The sequence below is a fragment of the Zalophus californianus genome, chromosome 11, assembly GCF_009762305.2.
Source record: "Zalophus californianus isolate mZalCal1 chromosome 11, mZalCal1.pri.v2, whole genome shotgun sequence".
Taxonomy (NCBI): domain Eukaryota; kingdom Metazoa; phylum Chordata; class Mammalia; order Carnivora; family Otariidae; genus Zalophus; species Zalophus californianus.
In genome coordinates, this window is record NC_045605.1 from 91,715,172 (window position 1) to 91,730,664 (window position 15,493).

General features: G+C 37.5%; 1 protein-coding gene across 4 annotated transcripts in view; it reads right to left on the minus strand.

The window, feature by feature from the left end:
- LRRC4C (leucine rich repeat containing 4C) overlaps window positions 1-15,493 on the minus strand; it is a 1,194,180-nt gene that overhangs the window by 179,946 nt on the left and 998,741 nt on the right. For all 4 annotated transcript variants that reach the window (XM_027577718.2, XM_027577721.2, XM_027577717.2 and 1 more), the window contains one exon: window positions 10,423-10,520. The gene's annotated coding sequence lies outside the window, so the exon portion shown is untranslated. The remainder of the gene's footprint in view (window positions 1-10,422; window positions 10,521-15,493) is intronic.

Sequence of the window (15,493 nt, forward strand, 5' to 3'; positions counted from 1 at the left end):
TGAGATCAGCAGTGATAGATTCCACGTACTAGTTACTGAGCATCTAGATCTTTCCATGCTTGAGGCTAATCTGTTCTGAGATTTTTTTTTTTTTTTTTTTGGTTACATGAGCCAATAAAATCTGTGTGTGTTTGTGTGTGTGTGTGTGTGTGTGTGTGTGTGTGTGTGTGTGTCTCTGTGTGTGTATATATAGCCAACTGTTAGGTTGGGTTTTATTTACTCAAAACAGAAAAAAAAATCTATATTAAAGTATGGGGCAGAGAATGTGCTATAAATATATAAAATCAAATTATTTTTTCTCTACAAAGTATAAATGCTGATGGTAGAAAATTCAGATAATACTGACAAAGTATATTAGCCAAAATATAAATCATCTCAAATCCCACAGCTGGAGATAATCACTGTTAATACAGGATTTTTTTGTTTTTGTTTTTCACTTGACCATGAATACAAAGTATAATAAGTAAGAGAATTTGGGGTGGTTTTCTAGAGTGTGAGGCATCTAAACTTGACTTTGAAGGATAACTGGGATTTTTATAAGCAAAGATTATGAGAAAGTAATAAATATGCATACACACATACACACACACATATATGTATATGATTTTTGATAAAGATACAAAGATAATTCAGTAGAGAAAGGATAGTCTGTTCAACAAAAAGTGCTGGAAAAGTTAGGTGTCCATATGCAAAGCTATGAACTTTGGTCCATACCACATGCCATATATAAACATTAACTCAAAATGGACATTAGACCTAATTATAAAATGTGAAATTATGACACTTATGGAAGAAAACATAGGAGAAAAAGCTTTATGATCTTGGGTTTGGCGAAAATATTTTGGATATGATACCAAATGCATAATCCATAAAAGAAAAAAATAATAAATTGGGCTTCACCAAAATTAAAAGCTTCAACTCTTAGGAAGACATTGTTAAGAGAAGGAAAAGATAAGCTTCAGACTGGAAGAAAATATTTGCAAATCATGTATCTCATAAAAGACTTATAACCAGCATATATAAAGGGCTCACAAAACTTAATAGTAAGGCAGACAACTCATACCAGAAAGATAGCGAATAAGTTATAAGCCATATAGATGGCAAAAAAGCACATTAAAAAGATGTTCAACATCATTAGTGATTAGGGGAATGCACATTACAACTACCATGAGATACCACTACACACCTACTAGAATGACTAGGATCAAAAAGTGTTGGCAAGGATGTGGAAGGACTAGAACTCTCATACACTGCTGGCGGGAATGTGAAATGTTACAACCAGTTTGGAAGAGTTTGGATTACTGTATGATCCAGCCATTCTACTCCTAGATATGTATATGCAAAATAAATGAAAGGTTATGTCCCTACAAAGATTTGTACACCAGTATTCACAGTGGTTTTTATCTGCAATAGCTAAAAGCTGGAAATAATCCAAATGTACATCAATGCCTGAATAAGAGAGAACTGTGGCATTTCCATGTGTGGAGTACTATACAGCAATGAAAACAAATAGAATTTTAGGCACACAATAACAAGGAAGTATGAGAATAATTATGCTATGTGAAAGAATCTGAAAAACAAAAAAGAATATATATTGTAAGACTCCTTTTATATAAAACTCCAGAATCTGTAAGTGGCAGAAAATGATCAGCAGTGGCTTGGGACCAAGTGGAGGGAGGGGCGTCAGACCAGAAGGAGGATGTGGGAGCATGAGGAAACATTTGGGGATGACACATAAGTTTATTATCCTGATCCTATTGATTATCTTGATGTGTGATGGTTTCACAATGTTATAGATGTCAAAACTTAGGAAATTGTACACTTTAAAAGGTCCAGTTTATTGTATACCAATTATACCTCACTTATGGGGAAAATGAAAGGGAAGGAAGAAAACATGCAAATACATACAAGGGAGAAATCTGGGAACAGTCCCTGCCTCCAGGTGCCCAGAACGCAAGTTATAAGGGTAAAGAAGGCTGTCAATAGCATGTGACTAGCAAAGTCATTAAGAGGGCAGAATTCTGAAGCTAGACTTCCCAAGTTCAAATCCTAAGTCTGTCATTTACTAACTGTGGGAAATTGGAAGGTTAACTTTCTCTCCCAGTTTGCTCATTTAAAAAAAAAAAATGGGAACAAAATAGAACTAGGCTTAGAATGTTGTTTTGAGGGCTCAATAGGTACACAAAATGAACGTATGTAAAATATTTGCCACATGCAAACATGGCATGGTTATAATTTTGAGCATTCCCCTCGTTATTATTTCTTCAACAGCTGTATTGAGATACAATCCTCATCCCATGCAATTCACTCATCTGAACATATAAATCAATGCCACGGTCTCATTTTAGAATATTCTCCCATCTCAAAAAGAATCTCCCGACCCAATTAGTAGCCATTCCCCATCCTCTCCACCCTACCGTAGGCAACCACTAATCTACTTTCCATCTCTACAGATTTGCTTATTCTGTATTCAAATTGATATGAAACTACATCCATACCATATTCAACATTTCGTGGAAATGGAATCATACCATATGTGATTCTTTTGTGTCTGGTTTCTTTCACTGAGCATAATGTTTTCCAAGGTTCATCCATGTCATAGGATGTACTAGTATTCATTCCTTTTTAGTACCAAATAATATTCTACACCACATTTTATCCCAGTTATTATCATTGCAGGACAGAATATTTTTGTCTAAAGAGGAAAGAAAGGAAAAGAGCAGGGGTGTGATCTTAATGGCTATATATCAACCCAGAAGTGGCAGGGACTTATATTTAACCTTGAAAAAATGTAAAAATTTCATGGGTATGTGCCATCAACTCCTATGTTTCCTTAGAACTGGCCCCAGCTGGGCTCTGAAGAAAAACAGAGGACTCCTTCATTCTATACAGAGGCAACCTAGTGCTGAAGAAACCCCTGCTTATTCACTAGTCCTGTTAGCATGGGCAAGTCATTTATGTCCTTAAATTATCAGTTTCCTCCAAAACTCTCGTCACCCCTCCACTCATCCCCTCTAGCCCTGGGCTTACCTGAAGCCTACTGTGAAGATCATATATTAATGAAGGTAAAAGTACTTAATTAACTGGAACATTTTTTTTAAGTGCAAAAATGCTTCGGTAGTACATTTCGGTAGTACATTGTGCTAGAGGCATTTGAAATGTTTTCTGATGACCAAAATATTCTAGAGAGATCCCTGAATTTCTTAGGAATTAATAGGTAAATAAAGAACAAATAAGGACCTCCAGTTAGCCATTGTGGGTCTGCTGCAAATGGAGCCTAAGTAGACTCAGATGCCCTGGTAGGGTAGGGCTCTACCCTATTCATCACTGTTTGCTTGCCACAATTTCTAGGATATGGCAATGTCTCAATGCACTCGTTTTACCGAAGCAAAACCAAATTGCATATGATAGTGCATTAGTTAGTGTGCACAAGATTTTCATGTTATAGTCTTAATAAAACCGTAAAGAGGTATTATTGATATAAGCCTAGCTGATATTTACTGAGCAAGTACTATGTGCCAGACAGTGTGCCAAGTTCTTTGCCTGCACTGACTCACAGTAGCCTTCCTTTCCTAAAGGACCTGAAGGCAAGCGAAGTAAATAACTTTTTCAAGTCTGAAAAGTAATTTGCAAAGCAGGGGGCTTTAACCCTGTTTGATCTAAGGCCCAAGCCTTTAAAAAGGATTTGGGTTTACTTGTATTTATTAGAATTAGGTATAATATGGCATGTCATCTCATATACAAAGACGTTAGATTCCAAAGGAAGGACCCGGAGCGGGTATTTTGTTTCTAAGACCACTTAGAAATATGCCGGAAAACATACATATCAATTCTGATATTTGATCCCTGCCTGGGTGTTTCACCTGAGCTGTTTTCTAATTCAAACTATATTCCTTCATGATACTGAGGACTCCTCAGATTCTTTGTGAAATGATCTCTGCCAAAATAGAAAATGTCTCCACATTCTGTGCCACAATACTTTATTCTGTCATTTTTTCCAAAACTTTTGAAACTCAACTCACCCATGAAATCTTCTGCGATTGAGGTGGAAGCCACCCAGACATTCTGTTAATATCTTCAGTGTGATTGATATTTCCCTCCTGCAGTGTGGCAAGATAGCATATGCGTGTATGTGGGCAAGCGTATATATCTTTATGTTAATGTGCATCTGTTCCTCTCATCGCTACCATATATACTATTAAGATATTAAGATCCTGGGGTCTGTCCTTGCTTCCCTCCACAGAAGAGAACATTGATTCACCTGGGTAACCCCAGTGCTCAGCTCCCTGGCATGATGTTCATGTTCCATAAACATTTATTGAATGAGTGAGTGAACGCTCAATGATGACAGTGACAACCTTGAAGGAACATCTCTCCTCGCACATGGAGAAAATAAGATCACGTACAAATAGAACTGCATATAGCTTGCCTTCTCGGGTATTTTATTTTTAAGCATTCTCAGCTGAAATGTGCTGTGGAATGGCTGAGACTTAGCAGGTAATTTTCATTTCACCTCTGTTTTCCAAGTGGTTACCACGTACCAAATACAGCACACTTAGGAGTGTGGTTTTCCCCCTTCGGGTACAACACTGCAATATAACGCTAGATTCTTTCAGAGGTCTTTGCCTTCTAAAGCTATGGAGTTCATTCATATCTTGCTATTTATCATGGCTGTGTGAAAAAAGAAAACTAAGGAAGAACAATGGGGTTCTAATTCACCAACTGTCCTCTTTTTGTTATTAAGAAGATCAGAAAAATAAAAATTCCGAGTCCTGTGTACCTCTTGCTTGGTTACATCTGATGTCAGTTTTTTCAAATGACTACTGTTACTTTAAACAGTCATCATACATAAACATTATAATGTGTTCTACAAGGGTCAGAAGGGCTGCCAATGATTACAGTTGGAATCACACGGCCTAGATTTTCATCCCATACCCACTCCCTTTCTATTTGAATGGCCTTGAGCAAGTTATTTAGCTTCTCTTTATCCTTGAAGGAAGGTAGAGAGGGTGTTGTGAAGATTCATTGAGATAATTGGGGCGAAGAGGCTTATGTCCCAATTATATGCACTGGAAGTCCTTCATTATTTTCACCTGTCATTTTTTATCACGATGGTAACGTAAGTAGACTGGGGTAAGTAGACTCCTCCGGAGCAGACCCATTCAACACCTCTTCGGGGGATTCCCAACCTTTCATGGCACCAACACATCCAAGAATGCTAGGAGAACAATTTCCAGGGAACCTACAGCTACTGGGGTGCTCCTGTCTTAGCCTTAGGTACAAAGGACTCATTGTTCACCTCAGGAATACTAACTGTTCCATGAATTCAGTGTGGTGGTGGTTCCAATATCCCAGGAGAAGGAGTAGGGTCAACTACTTGGATGAAAGAGGAGGGGACTTAACCTGAAGGGCGTTTACTTGAGCATTTAGTTGCTTCCAGAGACTTGACATTGGTTATACAAGGGCTAAAGCAATGCCTTGGTACCCTCCCTGAACATTTTCTTCTGCACTTTACAGGATTGCACAATTGTGAGTCTGTCACTGTAGTCCCTCTGCCAATCATGCTCTTCTTTCACTAAGCCCCAAACACCTAGCATACCAGTGGTAATCTTGGTTTCACTTTGTTTCTGAGCAGCAGGTATATTGTGTGTTATTGCTTTCACCTTTCAACCATCTTCAAAGTTTTTTTTTTTAATCCCTGACCCTGGAAATTATATCTTACATTCTTCTTACAACATATCTTACACTCTTGAGGTGGGGAATCCCTCGAAGAGGTGTTGAATGGGTCTGCTCTGGAGGAGTCTATTTACCCCGTCTACTTATGTTACCATCATGATATAAAATGGCAGGTGAAAGTAATGGAGGAAGGATTTCCTGTGCATATAATTGGGACATAAGCCTCTTCGTCCCAATTATCTCAATGATCTACATCCTCTTTGTAAATGATCAACTGGTATAGTTTATATTAGTTTTGAACCCTCTTCCCCTTGCTTTTTAGCATATTGCTAGAGGTCACAGCCCTTATAACAACAGGTAAGAGATTATCACTGTTATAGACCAGGACAATAGGAGTCATAGCTCAGCCCCATTCCCAGGAAAACACGGCAGGTCCACATATCCACTTCCTGCTCAGGCTTCCTTCTGGTGGGAAAACAATATGGATTATAAAAAGATAGTATGTGTACATGTCTTTTAATGGTGGGAAAGTGTCATTTCTTATCCTTTGAAAATCTTTTCCCTTGGTTTGCAATTTATTTTATTCTCTCAATTTGTTTTACATGTCTCTTTATATCTTCTTTAGAAAAATAGGGTATATAAAGAGAATAAGCCATAATCTCATGACTCAGATATTTTCTACACATATAAATGCATAATATATAAATGCTGGTATCACACATAATTTTCTATAATCAGATTTTTTAAATTAATAATGTACTGTGAATATATTTCCATGTCTATACATTCAGAGCAACGGCATCATCACTAATGATTGTGTGGTGCTTTATTATATCATTACAAGTACTTAATTGTCAGATATATAGGTTGTTTCTGACATTTACAATGCTCCAATGATTGTGCATATACAATGTCTTCATTCGTTTGTCACTAATTTCTTTTTTTTTAAGATTTTATTAATTTATTTGAGAGAGATAAAGAGAGAGAACCCAAGCTGGGGGGAGAGGCAGAGGGAGAGGGAGAAGCAGACTCCCCACTAAGCAGGGAGCCCGATGTGGGGCTTGATCCCAGGACCCTGAGATTATGACCTGAGCGGAAGTTAGACACTTAACCGACTGAGCCACCCAGGCACCCCTGTCCACTAATTTCTTTAAGATAAATCTTAGAAAAGGAAATGTTAGGTCAGGAGCAGCCTGAGTTTTAAAGACTTTTGATAACATGCCATATTGGTCTCTGCAAGGATTATACCAAGTTATTCTCTCAATAGCATTTTATAAAAATGGTCTTTCTCTACACTCTTGCCACTACTGGGTGTTTTAATTCTATTTTTAATTTAAAGTCGAAGGTGAAGGCATCTCATAGGGCTTGAGATTCCCTGAGTATGGCTACATTAGATTTATGGTGTAAAGATTTGTTAACCAGGGCCTGAGTCATGGGAATGTGGGCATGTTTTTTCTATTACCAAGAATTCTATGAATCAGATCTAATAACTATTGCAGTCACTACCAATACAGCCACATTTCAGAGACAACCCAAACCGGAAAAAGTTATATATTTTTTTATCAAAAAATTCCCATGGATGTGATAATAGCAAATATCCTTTTAGTTCTCTTTAGATTGAGGCAATAATATTGTTTCACTTGAAATTACGTATCTCATTTTAGACATTGGGGGATCTAATTTATAGATATGTTTCCAGGAATAAGTGGAACTCTATTTGTTCCTAAATAAAAATGTCAATTATAAAGGAGCAGTCACTGCAACTTAACCACATAGATGTGTACTTTTTGTATATGAATCACAGACCCGACAAGGCTATTTGAAACTTTACTTGTTAAAATCTGTTGTTCTGTCCATTTAATCACCTTATAGGAGGCAATAATTCTCAGTTTTCTGTTAGTGAGGAGAAGTCAGATATAGACTTAAGTGCTGATAGGGCTAGTTCATATGAAGATAAAAATTCCAAGTGGGACAAAAGTCTATATGCCAGTGTTTATACACAACAGAAAGGGAAGAGCTCTCATATTAATGAAAGGGGTGGTTATATTTTCTGATCTCCTTGAAGATTTTAATATTTGCATTTGTCTCTTTCTGGAACAGGAAGCTCTATTGACCTAGGACCACTTTTTCCCTCTTTAAAGGTCTTTGTTTTGTGAAGGATTTTGAGGTTTGCCCCCCCCCCTCCCCAGGAAGGCCCAGTCTTCCTGTTTTTCTTACTATTTCTCTTCTCTCTTTCAGTATGATATTTTTGTTTGTTTGTTTGTTTGGAGGGACTAGTCCCTTTACTGAATGAGTTTTACTTTCCCTAGGATCTAATTATAGCTGGATATCTAGACTGCATCCCAGCAGAAGGAAGCCATGACTCCAAAATCGAGGGCTGAAAGCAGATTACATACTTGTCCCATTTCCATCCATTTCGTACCTCACTGACAACAGTGGACATGCCAAACAAATACCTCAATATGTGCATTTGTGGTCATACTTCCTGACTTCCAAATCTTTAGGCACAGAAATGTCTTTGGGCTGTTCTACATGTCCCTTCTTGAGATCACTTTCTCAATGACTAAATTTTCCTTCCCATTCCTCTTCTACAGTTTCATTAGTTCAAGCATGGTTTTAGATACCCATTGACCAAGATTACAACACTGAACTGTTTCTGTTTGGTTGGTTGGTTAAATGTAGCTAGCAGAAGATTTTAAATCAAAAGGGCTCCCATTCCACACTTGAATGGGATGGATGCAAGAAACCAGGCTCCTCTTTTAAATACCAGAAGTCCACACTCTCTGGTGTGGTCTGGTAACAAGGGATGCTCCCTTCCTTTCAAACTGAATACAAGATAGGATCAGGACTTTTATAGATTTAATCTTACTTTCCAGCTCACATAATAACTTGCAGAAGTATAAGTTTTGAGTGTTAAATTTAGTAGTCCCTTGATATTCTTTAAGGATATATCCAAGAGACCTTTGGTAATAACCAACTTTTTTAAAAAAAGATTTATTCATTCATTTTAGAGAGAGGGGGGCAGGGAGGGGCAGAGGGAGAGAGAGAATCTCAAGCAGGCTTCCCACTGAGTGTGGATACTGGCTCGGAGCTTGATCCCATGACCTCAAGACCACAGCCAGAGCCAAAACCAAGAGTTGGATGCACAACATACTGAGCCACCCAGCACCCCATTAATAATCAATTTTCTAAATGTCAGTGCGGTCCATACATTTTTGTAGATTACTCATGTTAAAAGGTGATATACCATCTATACTAGGAGGTGGTATTAAATAATATCAAATAAAAACCCCTCCTTCATAATATCCTATCTCATTTTTGATGATTAATTCTTCCCCATGATATGTATTCATGGTGTAATGGTAAATCCTGATGACTGTCCTTCCATTATAGGAGACAAAGTTGTCCTAATCCATTATGTTTTTTCCTTTCCTAATCCTTAGCAAGTATAGGTAAGGGGAGGGGCTATCACCAAAATTGGACCAAATCAAATGACCAAAATTAAAGTGAACTTTTTCTTGCATGATCTAGAATTCCAACTGAAGAAACACAAATATAAAAGAAATAGTGTAGCATTCCTTCATTCTAGAGGCATCAAGTGGTTCCTGCTACCAAGACTATCTGCAGATGGTTGGCTTTGTTCATAGTTCTGCACCAGGTATATCATTTTACTCTTGTATTCATGCTTATGATTCTTTTTCTATCCTTTCTGTAAGTTCCCTTTCCTTGGTTTTATTTTTACCAACACAGTTCCAACACATAAATTCAAGTAACATTGATGATTTATTAAATTACCATTACACATTCCCACTGAGACAAGTACACTGAGGAGCTACCTAAGCTCACTTACTACCTAGATAAACTGTTCCCTCCACACCTTCTTTGCAGAATAATTTAATAGTATGCCTGAAAAAATTAAAAATTATCTAGTGAGCTTTACTTTACTAGCTAAAATCAGAAATGCCAGCAGTCTACCATAGAGTCATCTGCTTTATGACAATACAGAAAACATGCCCATTGAGATTCTGAAAAGACATGACTTCTAACAGACAGTTGGCAGCAATTCTGCCTTGAATCTGGCTAGTTCCTTAAAGCAGGAGAAATCATGGTGCTGTGGTTACCTCTCTCACCCAGGAGAAATTCTCTTACTATGCTACTAGGTTAAGAAAATCCTGAGGCAACCTCTAACGGGCCCTTCTTTTTTGCAGGTCATTCCTATACAGTGGTATGAAGAAAGAATATTTATTCCCTATTTCTAATTTTTTTCATCTGAAGAAAATCCCACCATAGTATTTCTCCTGGCCTCTTTTTATTCCATTTACTCTCTCCTCTCCTTGGTCATTAGAGTTGTTTATTTGATTGGTGAACTCAGGAGCAAGACTTTGTCAGTTATAGTTTAACCCATTCTCGTCACCTGTATCTTTAGAGCAGGCTGCTCACAGATGCATTTGAGCTGGCTACTCCACACTGGAAACTTTATGGTCAGGCTTCCATGTCCGTGTCAGGGGAGCCTGCAGCTGCCCTAGGCCTGGATGGGTGAATCTAAGTCTGGGGTTCAATGTTAGGAAGACTATTTTAGTCATACACTGAAACAGCATCCTTAGATACTAACTGCATCATTAATAAAAGTGGCATCTACCTCTCCATTTGCCTATTCTTTTGACTTATTAAACCTCACTTTGTTCTGAACTTAGGCAGCTAGAATGGAAACTCCAAGAGAACAGATTAGTAGTGCTTGGAACTTACCTTATCAAAATTTCTCCAATAGTTCCTGATCTTCCTGAGAAAACCCAAAGAATTTAAAGAAGTGTTCTGGATTTCAGCAGATGATGTTTATTTTACACCTGGAGTAAGACAACACAAATATCATATTTTTAAATCATACTATATGAATGAAAACAAATTTAGGGTAGACATTCTTGCCTGTCAACCTCACCCAATAGAATCAATTGATGTAACATAAATACATATATATATGTGAATATATGGGTCTATATATAATATATATGTATATAACGCATGTATCATATAGATATATATACAGTTGCATACCTATAACATGTGTGTGTATGTATATAACTATATATGTAACTATATATATATATATATATATATATACAGTTGCTTTAGTATATCCATCCTAAATTTGCTAGTCTTTCTGTTGTCAATGTTCATTGTATTGTATTTTTGAGATGTGCCATGTGTATTTCATTGGAAAAGATGTTATCTATAGATATCATTTTGAACATACATATGAGGGACTTCTTGTTCTTACTTCATCCTTCTGTCATGAGTTCAAAACTATACAGATAATTGTCACTTTGTTTCAAATCTAATAGCCAAATTGACATAGAAAACTATAAAAAATTCGCTGTAGTTTACAGATTTCTCAGTCTTATATAGCAACAAGAAAGTAAGTAAATATAGACACTGGATTGAGAATCAGAAATGGATTCAATTAATAACCCTGCCATAATTAACCAGGGAATTTGGGCAAGTGTCCAAACCTCACTGGGTCTTAATCTCTCCACATAAAAACTTAAAGCCTTTGTACAAAGTTGCTCCTGAGGCCCCTTCCATCTTTCTTTTCTTCTTTTTTTTTAAAGATTTTATTTATTTATTTCAGAGAGAGAGAGAATGAGAGCTAGAAAGCACGAGAGGGAAGAGAGTCAGAGGGAGAAGCAGACTCCCCGCCAAGCAGGAAGCCCAATGTGGGACTCGATCCCGGGACTCCAGGATCATGACCTGAGCGGAAGGCAGTCACTTAACCAACTGAGCCACCCAGGCGCCCAAGGCCCCTTCCATCTTTCAAATTTTGTGATAATTTCTCTTCTAAAGATGTTGTTTGATATAGGTAGAATGGTTAGGAAGAATTTACAGTAGCAAAACTATCATGCTTAGAAAAAGGCTGAATTTTAATAAATTACCTAATTACTGGATTCAATCTCTGCTGGACAATTAGTTACTTATAGTTAAATGATACTAAGGTGACTGCAGTCAATTAATTTCAAGTTCACCTATCAATTTGAAAAAATCAATTGTGTATCTCATAGAGCTGAGTAAAGTCTGATTTTTGACTCACAGGATTCATTATACTTTGGCACCTGATGACCAGTGGTTCACTATCTATCTACATCTATCTATCTAACTATCTATCTATCTATCTATCTATCTATCTATCTATCTATCTATCATCTATCTATCTATCTATCTATCTATCTACCTATCTATCTACCTACCTACCTATCTGCTATCCTAATGTTGAGGGGAAGAATCTGGAATTCTGAAGAAACTGGAAAAACTGTGGGCAACTTGTAAGCTAGCTTACATAATTTGGCATTATATCATGACTTCCTCCCCCCTGCCCACCTTGGGTATCTCCCAAGGGGGAAAAATGTTTCTGGATGAAATATTCATAACTAATTGGTGTTCCATATGTCATTGTCCTACAAAAACTAAACAATTCCTAAAATTGAGAATTGAGCAGTAGCTGAAATTATTACTTACAAGGATAATTTAAAAACTAACATGTGAGATTTTTCTTGTTATTATTAGAATAATGGAGACTCATCTAAACCTCTACCATATTTCTGACACTGGGATAAACTACATTATTTTACAGAACAAGCCTCATAATGACCTTATGAAAATTTTGAATTATGATCCTTATTTTATAGGTGAAGAAATTGAGGCATGAGTCAGTTGCCCAGAAAGAAGTAAGAGGTGGCAGAGTTGGCACATCTGTGTGAGACCAGAACAATCCTCCTTCTTACCATCCCATATATCCTGACGCTATAAAGCTTGTTAGCTACACGTAGACCAGTAAATATTCCATCTCAATAGGTTCTATCAGGCCTATATTTATGTGAGCTTCTGAATGCACTGGTTAATATAATTTTGATATAATAAGAAAGCCTTGTCTGATTTCTCTCCAGGACTATGATGTTTGTATTTCATTTCTATGTTCAGGAAAACAAAATGCTTCTTTTTCCATCTTCTAGCCTGAGTTTCCTGCCTGATATTTAGCATGTTTCAAAGAAATGTGTCAATAGCAGGATGCTTACTGTGTACCTATCTTTGTACAGAGAACTGAGCTAGGTGGGGCTGTCTGCAGGGGCAGAAGCATTGGGTGTAAAAAAGCATTGTGGTGGGTGGCTGTGAAGAGAAGAACCAGCCAGAGGGTTTGTTGTTCAGACCAAAGTGAATCATATTATACAGACTCATAGAATGTGGGGCTGGAAGAGGCTTCACTAGCCAATTAGTTCAAATTTCACAGTGCTTAGCTGAAAGAATTAAGATAAAAGGCGTTCATGAATTAGCAAGCAGGTTTCTAGATATCACCCATCCACCCAGCTTATCAATAGTATAATCGAATTCTCAATTGTATGTTCATATGCATCTCTTAAGAACAGAAACTCACTGTTCAAGGCTTGTATGTGTCAGTCATGTTGTGTGGTTTAAGACCCAAAGAACTTAGTGGTTGTGAGAAAGACATGGGGTCAGACCAACCTGAATCCTAGGGCAAGCAACATCACTTTCTACTTGTAGAACTTTAGGAAAGGCTTAATCTTTCCATGGGACAGTCTCCTAATCTGTAAAACAGGGTCATGAGAGTAGCCCCCTCTCTGTGCTGCTTTGGGGATTATGTGAGAACTTTTTTTAATGATGTTTAAAAATATTTATTTATTTATTTATTTGAGATAGAGAGAGAGAGCACAAGCAGGGGAGAAAGCAGAGGGAGAAGGAGAGAATCTTGAGCAGACTCCCCGCAGAGCATGGAGTCAGATGCAGGGCTCCATTTCACAACCCTGAGATCTTGACCTGAGCCAAAACCAAAAGTCAGACGCTCAACCAACTGAGCCACCCAGGTGCCCTGATGTGAGAACTTTTCATAAAAGACTTTGCATCAAGGTCCAGCACAGAGTAAGTAAGCATATACAAAATTTCCAGTTATCATTCTCATCATCATTATGATCATCACCATCATAATTTCTTTTATGTGAACCTGGAATAATAAGACATTCTTTGAAAATTGCGCTTTCCTTTTAAGTAAAGACACATAAATCCAATGAAAGGAGATTCTGGCTGAAAACTAACAAAATAGAATGAAATCACCAGCATGGTCATAGAGACTTTTAGTTTCTCATCAGTGACATGGGAAAGACACCAATCTCTGTACATATTTGAAATTATATGTGCGATACTGCGAAAGAAGAGATTCAGAAATTGATCTTTTTACTCAGGACTGTCCAAATCAATTCCACTCAAAGGCAGAAGTTCTCATAGCTTCTCATAGCTAGAACGTGTAACTAAAACAAATGATTTAACACAATAAAATGGGAGAGAAAAACAGCAAGCTTCACTTTTTTTCTTAATCTAAAGTTCATGTGAAGGGATGTCCATTTGGATTCCGCTGTTAGAAAGCTCAGTTATGCAATATTCATACAAAGATAGTTCCAAATCAATATGACATGTTTTAAATTTACATTAACATTTAAATTAATGAGAGGCTTAATGTGAATTATGGAGCTTTAGATGTTTAGGACTATATCCCTTCTTGCCAACTTGGAACAGGGTCTATTGACTCACCTTCTCAGTCTCATAAACAGCTTCCAGACTTTGTGTGTTTTCAGTGCCAGAGGATTTTCAGGCTGGTGAAAGATGCCATATTGACATCACCAGGGAGTGAAGTTGGCCCTATTCACTAAAGATGGAAAATGCTTCCAGCAACTGCACACACCTTTCCTGAAGGGCAGTTTGCCATAGATGATTGTTAGGCCTGGGAATGGTCTGGGATCGAAGCTTACTGCCCCACCCCCCTTGTTCCCCATTAATCTTACCCAACAAATATTTTGAGAACACCTACTATGGACACAGAACTGTGCTAAAACAACACACATTCTACTTCAAGGAACTCATCATCTGTTGAAGGATATAGTCACATATGTAAATGATTATAGAATAATATCACAAGTTCTATAATGAAAGAAGGTACATATTGGGTGCCATCAGAGGCACCTGAATAAGACTGGAGGAGAATCAAGCACAGTTTCTGAAGATATGAAGCTTGAAAGGCAAGTAGGCATTAGTCAATCAACAAAGAGCCGAAAACTCACCATTCAGAGATGAGAGCCTATACAAGAGACTAACACCTTTGCTTAAATAAACAAGAAGTTCTGAATGATTAGTGCGAGAAGTGGGCATAAGAGGTGTAGAGGTGTGTGTGTGTGTGTGTACACAGACACATACAAGTTTGGGTGTAACAAATTAACATGCATAGTTAGATGATTAGGCAGGGAGAAGTTTAGAGAGATCTCATATGCCAGGCTAAGGAGTTTGGGTACCATCCTTAAAATGATGAAGATGCAGAAGTTCTGATGTAGTTTTGTTTGTTTGTTTCAATAATCCTTATGTACAAAGAAGTTTCAGATTCACAGCAAAATTGAGCAGGAAGTAAAGAGAAATATATCTCTTATTCCCACACATACAAAACCTCTCCCACTATGGACGTCCCACACCACAGTGGGACATTTGTTACAATTAATGAACCTATACTGACACATCATTATCACCCAAAGTCCATAGTTCACATTAGAATTCACTCTTGGTGTTGGACAGTCTATGAGTTTTGACAAATGTATAATGACCATACCATCGCAGATTCAAATGGAGTAGTTTTGTTGCCCTAAAAATTTTCTGCACTCGACCTATCCATCCATCCCTCCCCCTAACCCTGGCAACCACTAGTCTTTTTACTGTCTTCATAGTTTTGCCTTTTCCAAAATGTTATAGAGTTGGAATCAAAGAGTATATAACC